The sequence below is a fragment of the Callithrix jacchus genome, chromosome 5 (assembly GCF_049354715.1).
Source record: "Callithrix jacchus isolate 240 chromosome 5, calJac240_pri, whole genome shotgun sequence".
Classification (NCBI taxonomy): domain Eukaryota; kingdom Metazoa; phylum Chordata; class Mammalia; order Primates; family Cebidae; genus Callithrix; species Callithrix jacchus.
This window is the reverse complement of record NC_133506.1, coordinates 151809644-151829097: the sequence shown is the minus strand read 5'-3', so window position 1 is coordinate 151829097 and position 19454 is coordinate 151809644. Positions and strand designations below refer to the sequence as shown.

Genomic DNA, 19454 nt, shown 5'->3' with positions numbered 1-19454 from the left:
GGCAGTTCCCCAGTGGATACTCTGTGTGGGGGCTCCAATGCCACATTTCCCTTCCACACTGCCCTAGCAGAGATTCTCCATCAGGGCCCCACCCCTGCAACAGACTTCTGCCTGAACACCAGGCACTACAATACTTCCTCTGAAATCTAGGCAGAAGTTCCCAAACCTCAATTCTGGTCTTCTGCATACCTGCAGGCCCAGCACCATGTGGAATCTGCCAAAGTTTAGGGCTTGCACTCTCTGAAGCAGTAGCCTGAGCTGTACCTTGGCCCCTTTTAGCCAGGGCTGGAGCTGGATCAGCTGGGATGCAAACTGCACAGAGCAGTGGGGCCCTGGACCCAGCCCAGAAAACCATTTTTCCCTCCTTGGCCTCCAGGCCTGTGATAGGAGGGGCTGCTACAAAGTTCTCTGACGTGCCCTGTAGACATTTTCCCCAGTGTCTTAGTGATTTACATTTGGCTCCTTATTACTTATGCAAATTTCTGCAACAGACTTGAATTTCTCCCCAGAAAATGGGGTTTTCTTTTCTATTGCATTGTCAGATGGCAAATTTTCCAAATTTATGCTCTACTCCCTCTTGAATGCTTTGCCACTTAGAAATTTCTTCCACCAGATACACTAAATCATCTTTCTCAAGTTCAAAGTTCCACAGATCTCTAGGGCAGGGGCAAAATGTCAACAGTCTCTTTGCTAAAGCACAAGAGTCACCTTTGTTCCAGTTCCCAAAAAGTTCCTCCACTCCATGTGAGACCACCTCAACCTAGACTTTATTCTCTATATCACTATATATAACTATTGGCATTTTGGTCAAAGCCATTCAACAATCTCTAGGAGGTTCCAAAGTTTCCCACATCTCCTGTCTTCTGAGCCTTCCAAATATCTAGGAAGTTGCAAACTTTCCCACATTTTCTTATCTTCTTCTGAGCCCTCTAAACTGTTCTAACCTCTGCCTGTTGCCCTGTTCCAAAGTCACTTCCACATTTTTGGATACCTTTACATCAGCACTCCACTCCAGGTACCAATTTACTGTATTTGTTCATTTTCACACTGCTGATAAAGACATACCCAAGACTATATTTTAATTGTACCTTAACTTCTGCGGTACATGTGCAGATCTTGCAGGATTATTGCATAGGTACACAGGCCATGGTGGTTTGCTGTCTCCATCCTGAGACTGGGTAATTTATAAAGGAAAGAGATTTCCTGAAACTCCCCAGCATGACGGAGGAAAATTACTACCATGATAGAAGGAGAAGCAAAGTTCAGGAAACTTATAGCCATGGCAGAATGAGAAGCAAACACATCTTTCTTCATATGGCGGCAGCAAGCAGAAGCGGTGAGCAAAAGGGGAAAAGCCCCTTATAAAACCATCAGATCTCATGAGAACTCACTCACTAGTATGAGAACAGCAACACAGGGGTAACCACCTCCTTGATTCAATTACCTCCCACTGGGTCCCTCCCATGACATGTGGGCATTATGGGAACTATAATTCAAATGAGATTTGGATGGAGAGACAGCAAAACCATGTCAGTGATAGATGCAGGAGGATTTATTATAGTATTTTGTCTACTTTTGGTTATGTTTGAAATAGTCTAGAATAACTAGGTTTTTTAAAGTATAGAGATTTTAAAGTTTTGGTACATCTTGCCAAACTGTTCTCCAGAAAATTTATCCCAACTTTTACCTACAGTCAGTATAATCAACACCCACACACAGTCTTAATGCAATTTTATATAAACATAATTTGAGATAATGCCATCACCAAGAATTTTAATTTATAAATCAATTAGTTTGAAGCTCCATGTACAATTCTTGACACATTGTAGTCACTTAATAAATGAAATTTAATATTAAGTTTTGTAAGTCAGTAATTTTTTTTGTGAGTAATTTTTCTTCTATAAGAAACCTCTTAAACATAAATACGATATTATCAAGTAAAAATATAAAGATTAAAAAGTATCATGTGATTTTTTGTTTGAGATAGAGTTTCACTCTTGTTGCCTAGGATGGAGTGCAATGGCATGATCTTGGCTCACTGAAACCTCCACCTCCCAGGTTCATGTGATTCTCCTGCCTCAGTCTCCCTGAGTAGCTGGGATTACAGGCGTGCACCACCATGCCCAGCTAATTTTTTGTTTTTAGTAGAGATGGGTTTTCTTTTTTCTTTTTTTTTTTTTTTTTTTGAGACGGAGTTTTGCTGTTGTTACCCAGACTGGAGTGCAATGGCACAATCTCAGCTCACTGCAACCTCTGCCTCTGCACCCGGCCAAGATGGGTTTTCTCCATCTTGATCAGGCTGGGCTCAAACTCCCGATCTCAAGTGATCCATCCACCTTGGCCTCCCAAAGTATTGGGATTACAGGCATGAGCCACCACACCCAACAAATTATCATATGATTTTTTCATTAAAGGATGCTTAGTGAGGCTGGGTGCTATGGTTCACACCTGTAATCCCAGCACTTTGGGAGGCTGAGCAAGGTGGATCAGGAGGTCAAGAGATCGAGACCATCCCAGCCAACATGGTGAAACTTTTCTCTACTGAAAATACAAAAATTAGTTGGGCATGGTGGTGCGCACCTGTAGTCCCAGCTACGCTGGAGGCTGAGGCAGGAGAATCGCTTGAACCTGGGAGACGGAGGTTGCAGTGAGCCAAGATCACTCCGTTGCACTCCAGCCTGGTGACAGATCAAGACCCCATTTAAAAAAAAAAAAAGAAAGAAAAAAAAAAAAGAATGCTTAGTGAAATAAATCTAATGTCTAGGGACAATCAGAAATTAATTAGAAGGAAGTGTAATTACAAATATGAGTAGGCACCTCAAAGTGAACAGACCTACCTAACATATGAGTATACAATCAGCACACCTACACACAAAGATATTATAAGGTTGTGTAAAGAGAATGGATTTCGATATAATATGAACTTTAGTTAGATTGCAAATGCTACACTATGAAACTTTCAACTACTCAGTTTAATCATCTGTAAAATATAAATGTTAATATTAACCACTTTTCAAAGATGTTGTGATAATTGAAATATTATATGTGAAGCTCCATGTACAATTCTTGACACATTGTAGTCACTTAATAAATGAAGTTTAATATTAAGTTTTGTAAGTCAGTAATTTTTTTTTGTAAGTGAGTAATTTTTCTTCTATAAGAAACCTCTTAAACATAAATCAAGGACCAGACACAGTGGCTCATACCTGTAATCCCAGCACTTCGGGAGGCTGAGGCAGGAGGATCTATTAAGGTCAGGAGTTTGGAACCAGCCTAGGCATCATAGCAAGACCATTTCTCTACAATTTTTTTTTAATAAGTCAGACATGGTGGCATGCACTTGTAGTCTCAGTTACTCAGAAGGCAGAGGCAGGAGGATCCCTTGAGCCCAGGTGTTTCAGTGAATTATGATTGCAAGACTCTGTCTCAAAGGAAAATAAAAATAACAATCAACTAAGACTGGCCAGGCATGGTGGCTCATGCCTGTAATCCCAGAACTTTGGGAGGCCAAGGCGGGAGGATCACTTGAGCTCGGGCATTCAAGAGCAGCCTGACCAACATAGTGAGACCCTAGCTCATTAAAAACAAACAAACAAACAAATAAATAAATAAATAAGATTGGCATATCCTTATCATCATCCTATTTTATGAACATGGTAAAAAACAGAAGTTAATAATCTTTCAGAGATGGGGTGGCTAATTCTCTTTCATTCAGTTCCTTTGCAGGGAAGTTGCAGGGTTTTTTTAATGACGTGGGAGTAGCACCTCTTGTCATCTATCAAGGCTGCTGAAAGCATAGCTAGCATTTCTTTTTTTTTTTTTTTCACTGTTGTTACCCAGACTGGAGTGCAATGGCACGATCTCGGCTCACCGCAACCTCCGCCTTCTGGGTTCAAGCAATTCTCCTGCCTCAGCCTCTCGAGTAGCTGGGACTACAGGAGTGCACCACCATGCCCAGCTATTTTTGTATTTGTAGTAGAGATGGGGTTTCACCTCGTTGACCAGGATGGTCTCGATCTCTTGACCTTGTGATCCACCCACCTCAGCCTCCCAAAGTGCTGGGATTATAGGTGTGAGCCACCGCTTCATTAGAGAGACTATTGGGAATGAGGAAGCTATGTTTAAGTCAGCAAACAGCTTAATTAGGGGCTGAAGGAAAAGAAGGATAAATTTACTTTGAGTAGGAAGGAGACAAGAGTGAGGCTGGCTGCCAGTAGAAGAGTCAAATGCACAACTGACTTTACCTAAGATAACCACCCATTTCCAAGGCTTTATCTCATATCCTCATCAGTGCAGTACCCTCTTCTATGTAGCCCCATGAAGTATTTGAATCGAGTGCAAAATTAGCACCAAGACAAAAGTATGCCAAATTGCAGGGTCTTTATTGCCAGTGACCAAGGAGGACTCGCGTCTCTCCAACCCGTGTCCCTGAAAGGAGGGTGACAAGACCTTTTTATGCCCTTAAACCACCTCCCAGGGTGAGGGTCTCTGGACATTCCAAGGGCTAGGGGACTTGTCACTTCGATTGTTACCTAAGTGGTTTACAGAAGTCAAAATGAGCATTAGTTTACACATCATCTGGGTAGTGGTGGAAATTACAGATCTTGGTTACTTATTACAAGTCACAGGGGCCAGGATGGAATTAGCTTGGGCTGCTTACTCTGGCCATTACTAATAAGCAAAGGTCGGCAATTCTGGCAGTTACTGATAAGAAAAGGTAAGCAGCTTTACATAGTGGGCATTTTGCAGAGCAAGCTAGCAGTTTTATTTACAGAAGCCAAGGTTAGCAGTCATTGTGAGGAGAATGGGGCAGCCATTACAACTTATTTTTGGAAAACAGTTTTGTCTTGTATACAAAATGGCATTGTTCAGGTTCTAGCTATAGCACATTCCCCCCGTTCTTTTAACAGGTATTAAATCTTTCATAGGTTTCCTCTTCTTGGCACAAGGGCCCATAGTTGGATCTCAGAACCATCAACTTTACCGAGTCTATTGTTTCCTGGATACATTTGAGGAGCATGTTTAAAAGGCACTGTCCAAATATTAACCCTAAGATCATTAGGACCAAGAGTCCCGCTAGTCCAGTGAGCAGAGATGTTAACCAAGGAGACCATGAAAATAATTTTTGGTACCAATTTTCTGAGGCCTCTCTAAGTTGCTTTCTTCTAAGTTTTGCCTAACCATTGCAAGGCTGTCCCAAATGAGCCCGGATTTGTTTGTGTAGAAGCAACATTGTTCGCCGAGTGTGGCGCACAGCCCTCCTTTCTTTAAGAATCAGGAAGATTAGGACGACGTTCGATAACAGCGCAATAGTCTTAGCTTTAAGGGGTCCGTTGAGGATGGAACCACCTCCCATCTTTCATCCGGGGGGGCAGTCTTGACATGTGAATGATGAATCCAGGCAGTTAGTCCGTCCACCTTGATTGCCGTGGGGGTGACCAGGATCACGGTCCTTTCCAGCGAGGAGTTAAGCCAGAGGCGGTGAATATCTTTACCAGGACTTTGTCCCCTGGCTGGAAGGGGTGTACCGGCTGGTCAGTGAGGTCCACTGGAATGGGTCGAGTTCCCCTGATGAATGGGTGCACCTGGGACTGAACATACTGGAGTGCCGGTAAGGACTTAAGGAGTGTGTGGTTATGGACTTCAGCATGTATGGTGTCTACAAGTTTGGGAAGTAAGGGAGGGGGCCTTCCAAACATAATTTCAAAAGGAGTGAGGCCTTTCCTATAGGGAGTACATCGGGTACAGAGGAGAACAAAAGGAAGCAGGTTGACCCAGTTTTCACCGGTCTCTAGAATGAATTTTGTTAGTCTCCTTTATGGTCCAGTCCAGCCTTTCAACCTGCCCTGAACTCTGGGGGCGATAGCCACAGTGTAGTTTCCAGGATATGCCCAGGGCCTTGGCCAGGCCCCGAGAAACCTGCCTGTAAATGTAGGGCCATTATCTGATCCCAGTGTCAGGGGCAAGTCGAACTGAGGAACCAGGTCCTGTAACGATCTTTTTGTTACTACCAGTGCGGTTTCTGACCTAGAAGGAAAAGCCTCAAGCCATCCTAAGAAAGTGTCTACAAACACGAGGAGGTATTTATAGCCACATGCTCGGGGCTTTATTTCAGTAAAATCTACCTTCCAGTGTTCCCCTGGGCTAGTACCCCTAAGTCTTAACCCTGCATGACTAGACCCACTGCCTCCTGGATTTACCCTGGCACATACATCACATTCGAGTAGTAGTTTCCCTAACAATTTTATGTAAATGTGGAATGTATTATCCGGCCCTCAACAGCTCAGTGAGTTTTGTTTGCCCTAAGTGAGTGGCCTGGTGTGTGTCCTTAACTAGAGTCCATCCTAGAGCCTTGGGGAGCACAATCCTTGCACCTGGTAGAGTCCACCATCCTGTGGAATCTTGTCATACCTCCTGTTTTTTAGCAAAGCTTTCTTCATCAAGTGAGTACATAGGGGTAGGGGCAGGGTTGGGGCCAGCAGAGTTACAAGAAGAGTCAAAGGTTTCGCTGGTTCCAAGGCTGCCTATCTGGCTTGTAGGTCTGCTGCCCTATTTCCCCTTGCCTCTGGTGAATCTCCTTTCTGGTGTCCTTTGCAGTGTATTAATGCCACTGCCTTGAGCTTCCATATAGCTTCTAGTAGAGCGAGGATTTCCTCTTTGTTTTTGATGATTTTTCCTTCTGAGGTAGACAACCCTCTTTCTCTATAAATGGCTCCATGTACATGGGCCATAGCAAAAGCATATCGGCTATCTGTATAGATGTTGACAGTTTTTCCCTTCGCCCAGTCTAAGGCCTTTGTCAGAGCTATGAGTTCTGCCTTTTGGGCCGAGGTTTCATGTGGAAGAGCCTGGGCCCAGACAAGCCAATCTAGGGTGACTACAGCTGCCCCAGCATACCTGATGCCCTCGACCATGAAACTGCTGCCATCCATATACAGTACCTCTTCTGGGTTCTGCAGGGGGACGTCGGTGAGGTCCGGTCAAGCTGCATGGGGGACGTCCATTCTCTGTTGACAGTTGTGTTTGGGCTCCTCCAGTTCGCTGTCTGGTAGCAGCATGGTGGGATTTAAAACTGTAGCCTTGAAAAATTTTATGCGGGGCTGGTCCAAAAGTAAGGCCTGATATTGAACAATGCAGGTATTTGACATCCATTTTCCAGGAGCTCCACGGAGTAGTGACTGCACAGCATGTGGTGCCACTAAGTTTAACTCCTGCCCCAAGGTAAATTTGTCTGCCTGCTTGACTAACCGGGCTGTAGCTACCACCGACCTCAGACAAGCTCGCCATCCAGAGGCTACGAGATCAAGTCTTTTTTTTTTTTTTTTTTTTTTTTTTTTGAGATGGAGTTTTGCTCTTGTTACCCAGGCTGGAGTGCAATGGTGCGATCTTGGCTCACCGCAACCTCCACCTCCTGGGATCAGGCAACAACTCTCCTGCCTCAGCCTCCTGAGTAGCTGGGATTACAGGCACGCGCCACCATGCCCAGCTAATTTTTTGTATTTTTAGTAGAGACTGGGTTTCACCATGTTGACCAGGATGGTCTCGATCTGTTGACCTCGTGATCCACCCGCCTCGGCCTCCCAAAGTGCTGGGATTACAGGCGTGAGCCACCACACCCAGCCAGGATCAAGTCTTTTTGAAAGGTAGGTGACTGGCCGGGACCATGGTTCCAACGACTGGGTAAGCACCCCCTTAGCAACTCCCTGTTTTTCATGCACAAACAACCAGATGGGTTTAGAGATAATCTGGCAAGGCCAAGGCTGGGGCTGTAGTCAGGGCAGTCTTAAGCTTGTCAAAACCTGTTGCTCTATCTCTGTCCATGTCAAGGGCTGATTTTCTCCAGTGCAGGCATACAGGGGCTTGGCTATCTCAGCAAATCCCAAAATCCATAGCCTGCAGTACCCTAGCGCCCCAAGGAATTCTCGAGCTTGGCGTTTTGTGGTGGAGGTGGGTATTTGTAGCACCGCTTGGACTCGGCTAGGTGCCAGTGCCCAGTTGTCCTTGTCTGATATAGCCCAGGTAAGTAACTTTTGGTTGGCAGAGTTGGGCCTTTTTAGCTGAGATCCGGTAACCCAAAGTCTGTAGGGTCTTTCATAATGATTGGGTGGTCTCTTTACAGGCCTCCTGGGTTTCTGTAGCCAATAGTAAATCATCCATATATTGGAGTAAGGTACACTCAGGGAACTCAGCTCAGAAGGTGGCAAGATCTTGGCTAAGTGCCTCATCAAACAGAGTAGGGGAGTTTTTGAACCCCTGAGGCAGTCTTGTCCAAGTGAATTGCCCTGAAACCCCAGTATCGGGGTCAGTCCATTCAAAAGCAAATATGGGCTGGCTAATAGGGACCAGTGGGATGCTAAAGAATGCATCCTTGAGATCCAGGACAGTATAATGATGGTGTTCTGGGCCCAAGAGACTTAGGAGGGTGTATGGATTTGGAACCGTAGGGTGGACAGTTTCCACTCATTTGTTGACCTCCCTTAAGTCCTGTACAGGCCGATAGTCCTTTGTGCCTGGTTTTAAGACGGGGAGCAATGGGGTATTTCAGGGGGACTTACAGGTAGTAAGTATCCCTCCTCTTAGGAGTCTGGTTATATGTGGAGCAATTCCCCATCTGGCTTCCTGGCTCATGGGATATTTTCGTACCTGCACTGGAGTTGCCGTTGCCAGTAACTGAATCATGACTGGGGTACGGCGACTTGCCAAGCCTGGGGAATTTGTTTCAGCCCACACTCCAGGTATATTCTCTTGGAGTTGGCGGAGGAGGTCTGATGTTGGCGGTTGATCTGTCTCTGAGGATAAAGTTTCCTGCAAGAGATACTCATGTGACAGAGCTCAGCTGATGATTTGCTGAGGTGGCCCTGATTCCAAGGGAGGAGGAATTGAGAGGCAAGCCTGACTCTCACAGAAAGAAATTCTTGCTTGAAGTTTGTGAAGTAAGTCCTGTCCTAGGAGTGGGTACAGACACTCTTGAATGGCTAAGAAGGAGTGGGTGACGGTGTCGTTCCCCAAATCAATGAGTCGGTTGGTGGTCCAAGGGCTTGTTGTGTGTTTTTTTTTTTCCCTGTGGCCCCTTGATAATTGTGTTTTTTTTTTTTTTTACTGGATAGTGGTCCCAGAGGCTAAGGACTAAGTGGGCCACCTAGTGTCGACTAAGAAACTGACAGGTTTGTCCCCAACTCTTAAAGTGATCCTGAGCTCTTGGGGGCTTAGTAAATAAGAGCCCCAGCCCCATCAATCCTGACCTTCTAAATTGAGGATAGCCCTCAGTGGATTTTCCTGAGCGATTACTCTGCTTCTTCTCTTGGGGCACTCATTCTTTCTAATTTTCTCTTCCTTACAGTACGCACATTGGTTTCTTCCTAATGGGGCCAGGGACCCCAGGGACCCTTTTACAAGGCCCCCTGCTCTCATGGAATGACTTCTGAAGGGCTGCTATTTCTGCCTTAGTAATTTTTTTGTTTTGTGTGGCTCTAGGAGTATCCCTGTTATTAAAAACTTTCTGGGCAATTTCCAGCAATTGGGTTAAATTTATTCCCTGGAATCCCTCTAACTTCTGTAACTTTCTTTTAATATCTGGGGCTGACTGGGAAATGAAACCCAGATTGATGGCCCACTGATTTTCTGGAGCCTCGGGGTCAATAGGAGTGTAGGTGAGATAAGCGTCCTGTAGACACTCAAGAAAGGCAGCCAGTGACTCCTGCAGACCCTGAGTTACAGTGCCTACGATGGAGCGGTTAGTGAGCTTGCAGGCTGCTCCCCAACCCCATCTTAAAGATACCGGTGAAAAGTGTTCAGAGCCTGGTGACCCCTCAAGGTGTTGGGCCCCCATTGGGGTCAGGTAGAGGAAAAAAGCCTTTTTAATTTGGTCCCCCACCTTTTTTTCTACTGTTCCTCACCCTTGACCTATGATGGCTTTCAGGGCTTCCTGTCTAATTTTGCCTCTTTCCTCTGTGGTGAACAGACTCAGTAATGATTGTTGGCAGTCGTCCCAAGTGGGGCGATGAGTCTGCAGTACAGATTCTAAGAGACCTGTCAAAGCCTGGGGCTTCTCAGAGCACGGGCGATGTTGAGCCTTCAGACAGAGCTTACTCCATTATAAAACCCCACCATCGCCTTAAGTTGCCCAGCCTCCCAGCACGACCCCCTCCCGGGAAACCTTCCAGCTCAACAGGTTTCTAACCCTTCCCCTCTTGCCATCTTAGCAGTTCCCCGCATGAACCCCTCCCAGGAACTATTAAACTCAGTAATTCCCCAGCCCCTCCCCTCCTGCAGAGCCCCTCACACTGGAGGCATCTACCGGCTTGCAGGCCATAAAAATCCCCTTTGCCACGCCATGGCTGCTGCGTGCCAATTTTGGGTGCAGCCCAGCAGATTTTCCCTTGCTCTTAATAAAGTGCCAGCACTTGGTGTTTTGGCCCTCTCTTTAATTTCTATCACCTTGCAGTTTTATAAGTCACTTGACAAGAAGGGGATGTGAACAAAGAATGGGCAACCCCAATTGTCTTCTCCTGTTGGGGGCGCCTCTTGGAGAGGAAGGACCGCCAGTGGGTGTGGGGCCCCACTGCAGGGGTGCAGGGGGGGACAAGGTTTACTTACTAGTACTGTTGAGGGGGTGCTGAGGCCCTGGTTCAGAGGGCATTAGGTAGGGTTGAGGTAATTCCTGATCCTCCGCTGGGGTGGGGAGAATGGCAGGCCCAGAAGGGGCTCTCTTTGGGCCGGCTAACATGACCTGAAGTCTAGCCTGTTTTGTGCAGCGTTTCAGCCACAGCAGGGTTGTTGGACTAAATCCAACTGTATAGCCTTCAGTTTTTGAATTTCCCCAGAGATTCTACTAGGCTTCACTGAGGATTTGAACCAACAACCTTGCAGTTGCAGACCCAACACCTTAACTACTGTGCTAACAAGTAACTTGCATTACAGAGAATTAGAAAGCTGTTCTTAAAGCCAGATTTTGGATGCAAATACTGCACCCTAAGGCAGTGTGGCCTGCCTGAAAGCCGGGTGGGGCTGGCGGCTGGCAGAGAAAGAAAAAAAAAAAATGCTTTTTGTGTTAGTTTAAAAACTGAGCTCTAAGCTGCTGGGCTGGCTGCGAGTTCCCTGCCCCTGCAGCATTTGGTCACCTTGACACAGGGACTCTAAAAAGCATTAAATTCCTGTCTCCCTATCTCTCTCTCCTTGCTCTCTTTTTTTTCTTTGTCTCTGTCTCCTCTCTCCTTTTTCTCCTCTCTCCTCTCTTCTGTCTACTTATTGTTTCTCTTCTCTCTCTCTCTCTTCTGTTTCCTCTCTCTCTCTTTTCTGTCTCCTCTCTTCTTCCCCTCTTACTTTCTTGTCCTCTCTCCTCTCTTTTCTGTCTCCTCTTCTCTTTCTCTCTGTTCTGTCTCCTCTCTCCTCTGTCTACTCTCTCTCTCTCCTGTCTCCTCTCTCTTCTTCCCCTCTCTTACTTTCTTGTCCTCTCTCCTCTCTCTTCTGTCTACTTTCTCTCTTTCTCTCTGTTCTCTGTCTCCTCTCTCGTTCTTTTCCTCCCCTACTTTCTGGTCCTCTCTCCTCTTTCCTTCCCTGTTTCTGTTTCTTTTGACAGAAGAGACAATTACTCCTTTTTTTTTTTAACCCTAAAAGGGCAAAGAGTGGAGGTAGTTTCTTATTTAAAGTTTGATTCTCTAAAACAGAGAAAAAAAACCACACCTAAGTCATCGGGGGCAGAATTTTCTCTCAGATATGAAAAAAAAAAGGAAGAATAAGGCCTCAATGACAGTATAAGAAGAAGAAAAGGAAAGAAAACAGAATTGTTTCCAGAGGTGTAAACTCAATTAGAGTTTCTTGAAGTCAGTGGTCACTTAGCCAATGGAGAATATTATCCACCTCAAGAATAACAGGTCTAAACCACTGTTTTTCAGCTAACAGGAGTCTAACAAAACAGGTGAATTTACAATAAGGACAGAACCACATATAGGATTGACAGAAAAAGGATGGGAACCCCCCAGATGGGAGACGAGACTGATGCCTGCCCGGCCACGTTCCCGGAGAGATGTTTCAGGGCATCTTGGCTAAGGTGTACCCATATAATCCCAGGGCCTGGTCACCTCAGGATGGAGGTCCGATTAGGACAGCTCTGAGGTGAATCACCGTTATGCCTTATGACGTTCCTGTGGAACCGCAGGTGAAGGCCCACACAAGCCCCGTAGCTTTCCAGCCATGGGACTACATATATACACATTCACTCTCTCATTCACACAGAGTTTATGGAAAACAATCCAATGCTGGTACCCACTATTGCAGCTACCAGATGCTGATACCCACTGTACCAGCTACCAGAAGGCTGACACCCTCTGCATCAGACACCAGGAGCCTCAAGCGACGTCTCGGTGAGGTTTGCCTGGTCAGAGTTGCAATGACTGTGTCCAGTCCCCTGACTCAGGCCCCCCTTGAACTAGTTCCCAGATTCCAGATTAGATTACAGACCAAACTTACCTCTGGAGGCTTTTTAGGACCCTGAAGAATTTTGAGTGAACGTCGGCCGGGTGGTCACTGATCCTTCATGGTGGCACTCTATGGCCCTGGAGCAACTCAGGGGGCACCTCCCCTAGAGGCTCCTAAGGTGAGAGTGGCCACCTGGATGAGACTCTGAGATGGCTTTTGTCTGGTGATAAACAAAAAGAGAAGAAATCTCGCTGGGGCCTCCAAATGAAGTATTTGGATAGAGTACAAAATTAGCACCAAGACAAAAGTATGCCAAATAGCAGGGTCTTTATTGCCGGCGACCAAGGAGGACTCACATCTCTCCAACCCATGGCCCTGAAAGGAGGGTGACAAGACCTTTTTATGCCCTTAAACCACCTCCCAGGGTGAGGGTCTCTGGACATTCCAAGGGCTAGGGGACTTGTCACTTCGATTGTTACCTAAGTGGTTTACAGAAGTCAAAATAAGCATTAGTTTACACATCATCTGGGTAGTGGTGGAAATTACAGATCTTAGTTACTTATTACAAGTCACAGGGGCCAGGATGGAATTAGCTTGGGCTGCTTACTCTGGCCATTACTAATAAGCAAAGGTCGGCAATTCTGGCAGTTACTGATAAGAAAAGGTAAGCAGCTTTATATAGTGGGCATTTTGCAGAGCAAGCTAGCAGTTTTATTTACAGAAGCCAAGGTTAGCAGTCATTGTGAGGAGAATGGGGCAGCCATTACAACTTATTTTTGGAAAACAGCTTTGTCTTGTATATAAAATGGCGTTGTTCAGGTTCCAGCTATAGCACACCCATAGTCTTTCTTTTTTCGAGACAGAGTTTCGCTGTTGTTACCCAGACTGGAGTGCAATGGCACGATCTCAGCTCACCACAACCTCCGCCTTCTGGGTTCAAGCAATTCTCCTGCCTCAGCCTCCCGAGTAGCTGGGACTACAGGTGCACACCACCATGCCCAGCTAATTTTTGTATTTTTAGTAGAGATGCGGTTTCACCTCATTGACCAGGATGATCTCAATCTCTTGACCTCATGATCCATCTGCCTCGTCCTCCCAAAGTGCTGGGATTATAGGCGTGAGCCACCCCACCCAGCTGCCCCATACTCTTTCTAACCACACCCTCACAAGGTTCTAAAGAGCAATTCTAAACTTGTCATTTCCCTGCTTCCCTTCCTTTCAGGTCAAAGCCCAAATTCCACTATGTTTGCTTTTGTTTGGTTTGGTTGGTTGGTTTTGATGTTGTTTTTGTTGTAGTTGTTGTTGAGACAGAGTCTCCCTCTGTCGTCCCAGGTGGGAGTGCAGTGATGCAATCTCTACTCACTGCAACCTTCGCCTCCCAGATTCAAGCAATTCTCCTGCCTCAGCTTCTCGAGTAACTGGGATTACAGGCACACGCCACCATGCCCAGCTAATTTTTGTATTTTTAGTAGAGACGAGGTTTCATCATGTTGATCAGGCTGGTCTCGAACTCCTGACCTCGTGATCTGCCCGACTCAGCCTTCCAAAATGCTGGGATTACAGGGGTGAGCCACTGAGCCTGGCCCACTCTTTTATAGAGTTTTTTAGAGTTCTTTGTGACCCCATGTGTCTTCCTAGTACAATATATAGCTATGCTCTGGCCATATAGAATCTATGCAAGTCTCTCTCTCACTTTGCCTCCTTGAATGTTTTGTGCCTTTCCTCTCCACAAAAACTTCTAAACATCCTTCAAGATTCAACTCAATTGTTTCCATCTCTGAGAAGCTCCTCATAATGTCCAGGCAGAGTTAGGCAGTACTTTGTGCCCTCTACAATTACTGCTCAATGCAACTTTACTCTCACTCTAATTACACTGTATTTTTATTATTTTTTAATTATTGGTTTATATTTCTATATTCACTACTGGCTCATGGCCCCCTTGAAGATAATTAAAATTTGTTTATGTTTCTATTTCCGACTGTTAGCCCAAGGAAGACTCCACAAATATTGCAGGAATGAATGAACATGAAAGACTGTGGCATATTAAGGACAACTGTGATGGCATTTGTGCACTGGAAGATCATACACAGAACAACGATGGGCTGGACAGAGCTGGGTTCGAAATCAGACTCCAGACTTAGTAGGGATATAATCTTAGGAGGTTTACTTAACCCTTTTAACCTCATATTCCTCATTTATAAAATATTTTTAAAACTTTACTACATTTCTCATTTTTCTACATCGAGTAAATTCCTAAATGAAAATCTGACCAAGTGATTTCCTGACTTTAATGGCATCCAACTGCCCTGAAGGTCAAGTAGTCTCACTTAGAAACATTACAAGACCTGCTAATGATCTGGCCCCTGCTAACTAGCAAAGCCTCAAATTTAATTGTCCTTCTTTTTACATGACATTCTTTCCCCCAATCCCTGATGTGGCTTCAAGTCCTTTGAAGGATCAGACAACTGGACAGCTACTACCAAGTTATTCCAGTGGTACCTGAGATGAAATCCACTCATGAACATGGTTTGAGATATTGTCTTCCCTGACCCCTCAAGGCTGGGTTAGGTGTCATTGTTCCATACTCCCATGGCATCCTATACTTCCTCCATCATAGGGCATTTGCATGAGTCAGGCTTTTCCAGATAAACAGAATCAATAGGATGTATATACAGTTGGCCCTCCACCAACTGCATATTGAAAATATTCAGAAAAAGAAAAAATAATACAATAACAATAATACCAATTTTTTTTTTCGAGATGGAGTTTCGCTGTTGTTACCCAGGCTGGAGTGCAGTGGCGCAATCTCGGCTCACTGCAACCTCCGCCTCCTGGGTTCAAGAAATTCTCCTGCCTCAGCCTCTCGAGTAGCTGGGACTATAGGTGCACATCACCACACCCATCTAATTTTTGTATTTTTAGTAGAGACGGGGTTTCACCTTGTTGACCAAAATGATCTCTATCTCTTGACCTCGTGATCCACCTGCCTTGGCCTCCCAAAGTGCTGGGATTACAGGCGTGAGCCACCGAACCCGGCATAATTCACATTCTTTAAATCATCTCTAGATTACTTGTAATACCTAATACAATGTAAGTGTTGTGTAAATAGTTCTACTGGTATTTAAAAAATTGGTATTGGCCAGCTCACGAGGTCAAGAGATCGAGACCATCCTGGCCGACATGGTGAAACCCCATCTCTGCTAAAAAACATAAAAAAATTAGCTGGGCGTAGTGGCGCACGCCTGTAGTCCCAGCTACTTGGGAGGCTGAGGCAGGAGAATTGCTTGAGCCTGGGAGGCGGAGATTGCAGTGAGCCAAGATTGTGCCACTGTACTCCAGCCTAGTGCCTGGCAACAGAGCAAGACTCTGTCTCAGAAAAAAAAAAAAGAATATGAATTATGTGTATAGGTCATATGCAAACACCATATTGTAAGCAACTGAGCACCCTTGGATTTTGATATCTCCAGGGGTCTTGAAACCAATCTCCCATGGACACCAATGGATAAAAGAAATTTGTTTTAAGGAATTGGCTTACGTAATAATAAAGGAGGGCAGGTCAAAAATCTGCAGGGTAGGTGGACAGGCTGGACATCCAGGGAAGGCCTTGTATTGTTGCAGCTCAAGTCCACTGGCAGAATTTGTCTTGTTGGAAGTGAGGGGAGGGGTTTCGGGGTGGTCTATCTTTTGTTCTGTTCAGGTCTTGATTTCATGAGGCTCACTTACATTATGAAGGGCAACATGCTTTACTCAAAATCCACAGATTTGAATGTCGGTCTCATCCAAAAACACTCTCATAGAGACATCCAGAATAATGTTTGATTAAATATCTGGGTACTGTGGCCCAGCCAAGTTGACATGTAAAAGTAACCATCACAGCACATCACACTCCATTTGTATTGCCTGTGTACTTGCCCAAGCCGTTCTCTAGATCGCAGTTCTCTGAGAACAGGCTCTGTGTCTATTTTACATTATATACACTATACTTTGTGCAGTGCCAGGAATATAGTAAGCACTAGATAAATATATTAAATATATGCATGGTCAGATTTTAAGAAAATAAGTCATCTTGTGGAGAATGGGCTACAGAATAAAAATGGCAGCGGATCATCAATTTAAGAAGCTATTCTAGGGTCGGTCGTGGTGGCTCAAGCCTGTAATCCCAGCACTTTGGGAGCCCGAGGCAGGTGGATCACGAGGTCAAGAGATCGAGACCATCCTGGTCAACTTGGTGAAACCCCATCTCTACTAAAAATACAAAAAATTAGCTGGGCATGGTGGCGCGTGCCTGTAATCCCAGCTACTCAGGAGGCTGAGGCAGGAGAATTGCCTGAACCCAGGAGGCGGAGGCTGCAGTGAGCCGAGATTGTGCCATTGCACTCCAGTCTGGGTAACAACAGCGAAACTCCATCTCAAAAAAAAAAAAAAAGAAGAAGAAGAAGCTATTCTAATAATCCAGAACAGAAATGATAAGGGCCTATTGCCATGTTTCATCCTGGCTGAACACAAAGCTGGAGTCAACATAGCAGGGGAGTACCCACAGGTAAATGCCCAAAACCATCCTGAGATGGGTCTGGTTGGACTTCTAAAACAGGAGGCACTAGATGCCAAGGTGATCAGTCCAACACCTTTATTAGGGGAGCTTAGAAACAGAAGGGGTTGCAAGGTGTCCTCTTGGGGACAGGGAGATAAGAGGTATTCTCCCGAGATATGTCTGCAACTAAGGGGTTGGGCAATGGAGTTTAGGAGAGAGTTTAAGAAATTTGGCTCAGGGCTGGAGCTAGTTTTTTTCAGTGTTTTGGGCAACAACTTAGTTATCTTTCTCACTGCCTGCAAATGTTCAAGGCCCCAGCTTGGGTTTAAGCCTACAGGGGAAAACATGCAGCTGTCCAGGTCACTTTATATTTCTCAGTCATGACAGAAAAAGAAGTGAGGGAAACCAGGGACTGCACGTCATAATAGCTGAGAAGAAAGAACAGAATTAGAGGGTGACAGATTAGATCTAAAAAGTGAGCCAAAGTCTAGATGTTAAGTTTGGCGCTTAGGGAAATAGATAGATGGTGGTTTGTATGATTTGGATATGGTTTATTTGTCCCCCACCAAATCTCATGTTTAAATTTGATCCTCAGGCTGGGCGCAGTGGCTCACCCCTGTAATCCTAGTATTTTGGGAGGCCAAGGCAGGTAGATTGCCTGAGCTCAGGAGTTCAAGACCAGCCTGGGCAACATGGTAAAACTCCATTTCTGCTAAAATACAAAAAATTAGCTGGGCATAGCAGCGTGTGCCTGTAGCCCCAGCTACTCAATAGGCTGAGGCAGGAGAATTGCTAGAACCCGGAGGTGGTGATTGCAGTGAGCAGACATCACGCCACTGTACTCCAGACTGGGTGAGAGAGCAAGATTCCATCTCTTTTAAAAAAAAAAAAAAAGGAAGGCCGGGTGCTGTGGCTCACACCTATAATCCCAGCACTTTGAAAGGCCAAGGCGGGTGGATCACGAGGTCAAGAGATTGAGACCATCCTGGTCAACAAGGTGAAACCCCATCTCTACCAAAAATACAAAAATTAGCTGGGCATGGTGGTGTGTGTCTGTAGTCCCAGCTACTCGGGAGGCTGAGGCAGGAGAATTTCTTGAACCCAGAAGGCAGAGGTTGTGGTGAGCTGAGATCGTGCCATTGCATTCCAGTCTGGGTAACAAGAGTGAAACTCCGTCTCAAGGAAAAAAAAAAGGAAAGAAAAGAAATTTGATCCCCAGTGTGACAGCTAGGTGATGAGGCCTAGTGGGAGGTATCTGGATTATGGGGATGGATCCCTTATGAATCACCAGTGCCATTCTAGTGTCAGTGAGTGAGTTCTAGCTTTCACAAGACTAGATTGGTTCTCTGGGAAATGGATTAGTTCCTAGGTTATTATAAAACCAAGGTGGGCCAGGCAGGGTGGTTTATGTCTATAATGCCAACACGTTGGGAGGCCAAGGCAGGTCAATCATCTGAGGTCAGGAGTTGGAGACCATCCTGACCAGCATGGCAAAATTCTATCTCTACTAAAATTACAAAAATTAGCTGAGCTGGTGACAGTTACCTGTAATCCCAGCTACTCAGGAAGCTGAGGCAGGAGAATAGCTTGAACCCAGGAGGTGGAGGCTGCAGGGAGCTGAGATCACACCACTGCACTCCAGCCTGAGTGACAAAGTAAGACTCCATCTCAAAAAAAAAAGCTAGGCAGAGGCAGGCAGACCACTTGAGCTCAGGAGTTCAAGACCAGCATGGGCAACATGGTGAAATCTTGTCTCTAGAAAAAATGTTGGTTTTTTGTTTTTGTTTTTGTTTCTGAGACGGAGTTTCGCTGTTATTACCAAGACTGGAGTGCAATGGCACGATCTTGGCTCAACGCAACCTCCGCCTTCTGGGTTCAAGCAATTCTCCTGCCTCAGCCAACTGAGTAACTGGGACTACAAGTGCGCACCACCGTGCCCAGCTAATTTTTGTATTTTTAGTATAGACGGGGTTTCACCATGTTGACCAGGATGGTCTTGATCTCTTGACCTCGTGATCCACCCGCCTCGGCCTCCCAAAGTGTTGGGATTATAGGCGTGGGCCACCGCGCCCGGCCATGCTTCTCCCTTTCATCTTCCACCACTATTGTAAGCTCCCCAATGCTCTCACTGGAAGCATATGCCAACACCATGCTTCCTTAGAGCCTGCAGAACCATAAGCCAAAATAAACATCTTTTCTTTATAAATTACCCAGCCTCAGGTATTTCTTTATAGCAACGCAAGAACGAGCTAACACAACATTGATCTGTGCAATTATTTTCTTGGATATGACTCCAAAACACAGATAATGAAAGCAAAAATAGACAAATGAGATTACATCAAACAAAAAAGTGTTTGCATATAAATGGAAATAACTGATTGAAGAAACAGCCTACAGAATGAGAGAAAATATTTGCAAACCATATGTCTGATAAGGGATTGTTTTTTGAAAGATATAAAGAACTCAAACAACAGCATCGTAAGAAAATAATCTACGCCGGGCCGGT

At 45.3% G+C, this 19454-nt stretch overlaps 1 long non-coding RNA gene across 2 annotated transcripts; it reads left to right on the top strand.

Annotated features, from left to right (window-relative positions):
* The first annotated feature begins 5361 nt into the window (after positions 1 to 5361).
* On the top strand, positions 5362 to 14570 carry LOC118153467 (uncharacterized). 2 transcript variants are annotated; one of them, XR_004742688.3, is made up of 3 exons: positions 5362 to 5611; positions 12235 to 12362; positions 14403 to 14570. It is a non-coding gene; the product is annotated as an uncharacterized LOC118153467 (long non-coding RNA). The 2 variants fall into 2 exon arrangements; XR_008481939.2 differs by lacking the exon at positions 5362 to 5611 and adding an exon at positions 7116 to 7643.
* The last annotated feature ends 4884 nt before the right edge of the window (positions 14571 to 19454 follow it).